We start from the raw sequence: 7,665 nt of genomic DNA on the forward strand, positions 1-7,665 counted from the left end.
ATTTTAATTCAAATACTATAGTTCTCATATAATTACATTACAAATATAAATATAAAACTAACTATAAAACAAGTCAACATTTAATATAATAACATAAAATAAATAATTTTTAATATAATACGATCAAATATTTATTACCAAATATAACACTGTGACCAACTATTTCGTGTTTAAACTCGCATTATCTCGATGACGAATGTTTAAAATAAATCAACATTTATGTTACGTTTGCGTAAGACATAGGTAAGACTATTTGGTCTATTATAATTATTTTTACTCATAATCATTCAACATTATCAGGATTTTAACAATGTATTTATGCATTACAACAAAAATATTTAATTTGCATTACTTTTTCTGCATAAGTTAAGTATCTAGAACAATTTTTTCAGGACATTTCAAACAATATATCTGAGAAGATATAGTCTATTCAAAGTTATTTTAGTAATGCGTCGTGGATATTTGTGACGTTCAAACATTACAATGTTGCCGCATCAACTCTGAATTTTAGTTCAGTTTGGCTTTGACATACAACAAAATTCTAATATAAACAAAATAATTGAACAAAAATGTTATCAAACATAATTTATTTTAACATTATAGTACATCTAATACATATATTATCAAATGACTTAAAACTACATTAAGAACACAGCTATAATAGTTTGTAAGTTAGATTTGTTTTGTTTACATTGAACTCTTTTCCACACCATCCGAGGCATAGTTTCTAGGCGCAATTTTTTATGTAGTGTTTCCCCTGGAGGCCTAATCCACCTAATTAACAATTGTATATCTGAGAAACGTATTTTACTTTCATTCGAGAGCATATTTACTTTTTACGTTTAGTTCTTGTTTCCTTCGATGGTGTGTTTACTTGGCAAGTCATCTTGGTATCACTGTATTTTTATTTCTTCTGCTACTACCTGTGTACACCATTCTTGATAAAATTAATCACTGAATTCTGTCTAATGCATTTACCATATCTACAAAACAGTTAGTATTCATTCTCTCCTCATACGTTCTTAGTTAATGTTAATTAGTTCAACTTAATGTTTATGTTTAATTTTGAACAATTACAGTCATATCTATGCACACAAATCTTTCACGCCCTACAATACCATTGACTACAGTTATATTCAATTAATTATGTGCATACATTTAGTTGTTTCCATTCTCATCACTCTGTCTCAGGAATTTCCAGCATTGCACAGTATTATCATATATTCTGAAAGTTTCCTTCAGTCACTTTCACTGTCTAATTCAATCACTAAACTGTTAATTTCTAAACTGTCTAAAATATGTTCATGATTCCACCATTTATCAATTACTTGCTCTGTATATTGAAGTGAAAGTGAAGGTGTTATGGTTGACAATGCTTCCTTCCACATATCCAAACAGTTTTTGTTTCCTTCTCAACCAGCAATATATCTGAAGTTAACTATTAATAAATATAATTACCAGCAAAACCTGATTGAATGCTATTGTAACTTTTACCTTTTTCTATCAATTTTTATTGTCTTTACACTTTTTTTTGTTACTGTCTTGCCAAGAGTACCAATGAACCATTTTGAAATATTCAAGTTTCTTATATTATTTTATGCCTTTAATTGAATTATTTTTAATGTCTGGAAGTTCCATTAAACCTTTCGGAGGGTTATCTTTATTTATATATCTTTATAATTATTTAAACTCTATGCCCTGTAAAAGTGTATGAAAGGATGTCTGTTACATCCCTCAAAAAGCTACATGTCGCTAATTCTTTTATGTATACTTTCCAGAGAGACAATTTTCTTTACAATAATTTTATTAAATTATGATTATATCGATGAAATAGTTTGTATACTTACTGTTCTTTTACATTTCGTATATTTGGTCGCGTATGCAGCCTATATCAAGATGGTCAAGATTCGTCACCCTCTTTGTATGTAGACGGGTTTTCTTGGGTGAATCTAACGTAATATTCTTCATTTTGTAAGCGATGTTATTCACAGTACCCACAGTAATATTTAGCACGGCAGCAACTAGCTATAAAACATTTTCAATAAACTTGTAAGGACTTATAATATTTAATATCATCAATAATTACCTCTCTAACGGAATTTACCGGTAAAAGGCGGCCTCCGTTATCCCGTTCCTTTTAGAAATAACCCTTTTGTGACCCAGAATATCCATTGTTTTCGACATTTTCAAACAAAGTAATATGATATATTACAGAGTGACTTAAAATTTATCAAAATAAAGGGCTAAAATAATGTTTGCCGGTTTATAACCTCTAATAATTATAACTAATATTTTGAATAATTTAGCGTACATCTGACACCGGACGGAGACTAGCTGTCAGACCTATGGAAAATTCTTGAAAACAAGAGTGATAAGAGGTTTTAACTCTTACCTATAAATTATTGTGGCTGTTTAATTAACAGTAGTTTTTAGATATAGTATAATGTTAAAATAAATTATATTTGGTAACATTTTTGTTCAATTATTTTATTTATATTAGAATTTTTTGGATGTCAAAGCCAAACTGAATTAAAACTCATTATTGATGCGGCAACATTGTAATGTTTCGACGTCACACATATCCACGACGCATTACTAAAAAAACTTTGAATAGACTATACAGTTAAAGTGCAAAGTAACGAGGTATGTTATACACCAGTTTAATAGTTTCAATAACAATGTTCGCCAGATATAGCTGTTCTAAATTCATATATAGTTTTAAGCACAATACGCTTGTTTCATCAATTGTGACTTTTAATAAATATTTACCATATCAAAAGTACGTCTGAATCATAATGTTTCTGTTTTAGGTTAGTTTAGGCGCGATATCTCTATTTTGTATTTTTAAACAACGTTGTATATAAATATTGCTGCTTTGATATAAACTTAATTTTTTTATTGTTTAAAAACACTTTCAAAGAATCATTTTCCTGTAAAACGTACACTAATTGAATTTTGCATTGATGAAAATAGAATTATTTGTTCAAAATTCAATGACGCCTCGTTAGGTTTACCTAATATGGCTGGATGTTCAGTTGAGAAGGCCGTGGATATGTAATAATTGAATCATGTATTTATTTTCATTGAAATAGCAGGCAGAAGTTCTAGCTTTCTGGGTGGTTATGGTTTTTTTTTGCTAAATAATCCTTTCTATTTATTCGCATTAACTATTACCGTAATCGAAACTTAAAATATAAATTCTCGAAATTGACACCTTGGATTTTTATTATCAATTTTAGTATTGAATTGTGAATACAGTGCTACTTTTCAAATTCTATTTTCATTTCACTTTCGAAATGACAATGATAATAGTCATAATAAAAATGATACAATATAATAAAAATAATGTTGGTACCGTCACAGTTCAAAGATTATTTTATTTATTTAGGACTGAACCTTCCGTTACTTAAACGTTTTATTTGATACGAATTTATTCTATTTGATCCATACAATTTGCATGCACTGTTCAAATGTAAACCGAAATCCGTTATTTGAAATATAGATTTCCCTGGTTAGTCTTTTGTACCTTTGTAAATTGTTGTTTAAATATTGTTACTAGTCGTTTCCGACTAACCTACAATTTGTCTTTATGATAACTTAAATCTAGGTATATAACTAGGAGGACCCATCGTCCTATCTCAGTCTGGTGAAAAAATATTTATACATATCACTGCTGTATTTTTTATTACATGCACGTCACTACACAACACTACACCAGATTTGTTTGATTGATTTGATTGGTTTGATTTTTATGAGTGTGTATCCTGCTCTGGTAGTATCCGAAAGTTGCAATACTTCAATATTCTCATGAGAATGAAGTCTTTCCTCATGTCCCCTTGCAATTCCCTTTATTTCTTCACTATTGTCTCTCTATAATATTTCCCTTCTTCACTATTGTCTCCGACAGCTATAACCGCAATAACATCAGCAAATGTAGCATCGTAATATTCTCCATTTGTGGTATTTCACAAGAGTAGAGTAGATAAAGCATTGTCCCCAGTACACTTCCTTGTAGTACACCTGCTTTAGCTTATTTTATTGTAGAGTAAGCTTCTTCTTGTTTAACTTTAAACATTCTGGCTGCAATGTACGATTTTAGTAGTTTGGTATGTTGTTTTGGTAACATTTTCTGTGGTTTATGAACAAGGCCATTTATTTACAATGGCAAAAAGCCATTTATGCTAAACCTTATCGAAGGTTTTTGCTATATCTAAGAATACAGCTGAGCGTACTTTTTTACTTTCATAGGCTTTTTCAATAACATCTGTTATTCTGTGGACCTGGTCAATTGTTGAATGCTTTTTAATTATCCCAAACTGGTATTAGGTTTTCTTTCTCTATGATGAGAGAAATATTCAGCCGAATAATCCGAGATGCAGGAACTTTCACTTGTTAATATATCTTGTAAACTCTTTCGAATGCTTATTTTGTTAATCGTTCTGAATGGTTCGGAGACTTAAGACTGCCATCTTTAAGCTATTCAAATACAATGCTTAAATTAAATTCTGTACTCGCTTCGGCGGTACATAAACTAAAATTGGAGCGATACAGAGAAAATTAACATAGCCCCTGCCCAAGTATGTCACGCAATATCGCGAAGCGTTCTACATTTTTCCTAGAAATTTTTTATCTATGCGAAAGGATCCAAGAGCAATGATGATGTGGGTACTGCGTTTACATGAGCGTTATCGGAAAAGCTTCCATCTTCATCGGGTATATTAACAGTTGAACCATTAGCCATCAACAAAGCTCTAAAGTTTGTACAGAATATTTAAATAGATATATAGCTTCCGATTTGATGATCTCTCTGGAAGGCCTTAACTCGTTACAACCCCATCACCCATTGAGGCCACTTATTCGCGATTTGACCGCAAATTCCAGAAGCAGTGGTAAAACCATTACATATGTAGCGACCGCTACAACCGTTTATGCCACCATTATTACATATACATTAAGTTCAAAGGTTGGCAATGCTGGTCGATTGGTACCGTGCGGTTCCCGGCTATAAAAGACCACCACGACGACGTCTCTTTCTATTTTCTCTACCACTTGTAACAGTATCACTTCCGTAGCGCTTCCGTACTTCCTTAACCTAACCTAATATCCTATCTATCCTCCCGTCGAACACATGTAGTATTTAAATATATAAATAAACAAGTTTTTATTCAGCCGGTGTTTTCTGTTCCCGTGCGAATTCCTTTCACAAAAATGGCAGTGAGTGTTCGGGCAAGCAATCGCATCAACATACATTCCGATCGACAAGACGAACATTCCTATACATTTATGTGGCTTCCCTCTCATAATGTAATTAGGGAAATGAGAGAGCAGATTTTCTGCCCTAAAAGAAATAGGGATCTTTAGTAAAAAACTTCCTTTTCTATGACAGAGATTTGAAATCCTCTGCGTCTCTGCTATTTAAGCAACCTGATGGAGAACAATAAATTATGGCAGGTGAAGAGGGCGTCCTACAAGGGCCTTAATACTGCCAATATTAGCAGACGTAAACTGTTTATGAACGTCTTCGAATTAGCCACTGTAAGTTTACTCATGAATTTCTCCTGAAGAGGGAGCCTCGACCATTATGTATTGAGTGCGGATGGTTACTGACCATTAGGCATGTGTTAGTTGAGTTTGTGTGTAAAATGTGTAGTGTTTTTTGTTGCATGTTATTGTCAGTTTATATGCATATTTATTGTTTTAAAAAATGAAGTCATTTGATTAATGTCTTACAATCACTACAGATTCTTCATGAACTTCTCTGGGGAAATCGACCTTTTGAATGGAAGACAAGCAATACAAAAAATATAGATCAAGGTCATAGAGCGCCATCTGAAAAAGAGAAAAGATTAACATATTTTGAGAGCACAACGGCTGCTATCATCTACAGCGAGGTTTGATGAAAAATATGAAAATCCTGAGTGCCAATAACAGCGTGTTGGTTGAAAAGAAGATTCTATTCTAGGTAAAAAATATCAACCTAGACTTCATCTAATCGATTTAGTATTATTTAAGTATCGAGATTACTGAATAATTTTCTCAATTTTCTCCAGTAATCCAGATTTTTATTTTCCTTCAAATTATTTCCAATTATAAAACAACTGCAAAGAATTTTTTTTTGTTTTATTTAATTTGTTTGCAAATAAATGTACCGTAATAAAATTTCCTTAATTTTACTTTCTTGTTGTATAATCAATTATTGTTTAAATAGTTTCAGAATACAAGTATTTTAGTTGAATTAGTTCAAATAATTACATTTTCTACATATTATCAAAACTTTGGGTCACTAAAATAACTTGACATAACGATTTGTAGCGACCTTGAGGCATGTCGAATTTTACATCGTGGAATAACGGTCTACAAAATACCCAGAAATATAATCCCAGATGATGAACATGGGCGGGGTGCCAGCAGCGCCAACTAGAACCCGATAACGAATAGCTGGCAATCCCGAGACGTTTATCTGGGATGTTATTGAAGGGTATTTCCATTAATTCAGAACTCGACCATCGTTTGGCTTAGACGTGCTACCATCGACTGCCCAAGCCTCGTCTCCAGGTAACACCGCTGCCAGCCTTTTTTTATCATTTGTATTTTTAAATTTTTGTATTATTTCAATAAATAACAGTCACAAAATGTAAACATCATTGTTTCACTTCGTTTTACCTCCATTCACTGAGCCATCTAATTAACCCTAAAGATTTTTGACAAAAATATAAGTTGGTTTATCCACTTAAGCTCGTATTAAATAACAAAGATGGTGTTTTTTTTTTAATTCTTATAAAACCCTGACATGTTTTGTTATTAAATGTGAAGCGAATATAACAGAATTAATATTTTGTCTAACAAAAATTAATAAAACACTTTGTTCAAAAGGTAACATTATGTTAAAAGTTTATATGACCGATACTGTATATATATTTTACGGTTTAATTGTTGAAATAAAATATAAACAAAAATATAATAAACAAAAAATAAATTTATTTTTCTGCAATAATATAACAACAGTTTTTTGCGGATGAAACGTAGTCTATCCAGTTACATGTCTATCCGGTTTGCGGATTACAATTACACCCATGTTGTTTTTTTCGGCGAACTGACCTCATCCAACAGACACTTTATTTCTAATTTAAAAATCGTTGCCAAAATAACTGTTGCATAATTCACGCTATTTAGCAGGAACAGATGGCTGTGCTTGCTGGTAACCTTGAATTTTTTTAATGCGTACTAAGAAATCCCACCGTCTACAGGCACTTTAAGGATACCAATTAAATAAAAACAGTTCCTATATATATTAACATATATTTGTTATTACTTATTTAGGTATTGGTCGACATACTGTTTGGTTACAGAATTTTAATTGAACAGTAAAATATTTTCACTTTGTAATATTAATTACATCTATAGTTACATAATTAATATATAAATTGTAATTATAATATTACTAACTAAAATTGTTCTATTTTTATGTACCAATTAATTCTAACCGTTCAAAAAATATAGCACAACATTTGTGGAAGATGAGAAGAAAAGTGTTGTTGAAGTGCATCTTAGCAGCTTGACATAATGACAATGTTTGAACTGGTATATTATAAAGAATGTTTTAAGAATGATGGCTTTAGCGCGCTGCAAAACAAACCTTGTGTTGGGCAGTTCATTCAGCAAAAA

General features: G+C 31.4%; 1 non-coding gene across 1 annotated transcript; it reads left to right on the forward strand.

Annotated features, from left to right (window-relative positions):
* The first annotated feature begins 4,507 nt into the window (after positions 1 to 4,507).
* On the forward strand, positions 4,508 to 4,614 carry LOC143194509 (U6 spliceosomal RNA). The gene has a single exon (XR_013005349.1). It is a non-coding gene; the product is annotated as a U6 spliceosomal RNA (small nuclear RNA).
* Positions 4,615 to 7,665: the final 3,051 nt, after the last annotated feature.

This window comes from Rhynchophorus ferrugineus, unplaced genomic scaffold (genome assembly GCF_030347505.1).
Source record: "Rhynchophorus ferrugineus isolate W39M unplaced genomic scaffold, kcgeb_rfMv2 rfM3, whole genome shotgun sequence".
Lineage (NCBI taxonomy): Eukaryota > Metazoa > Arthropoda > Insecta > Coleoptera > Curculionidae > Rhynchophorus > Rhynchophorus ferrugineus.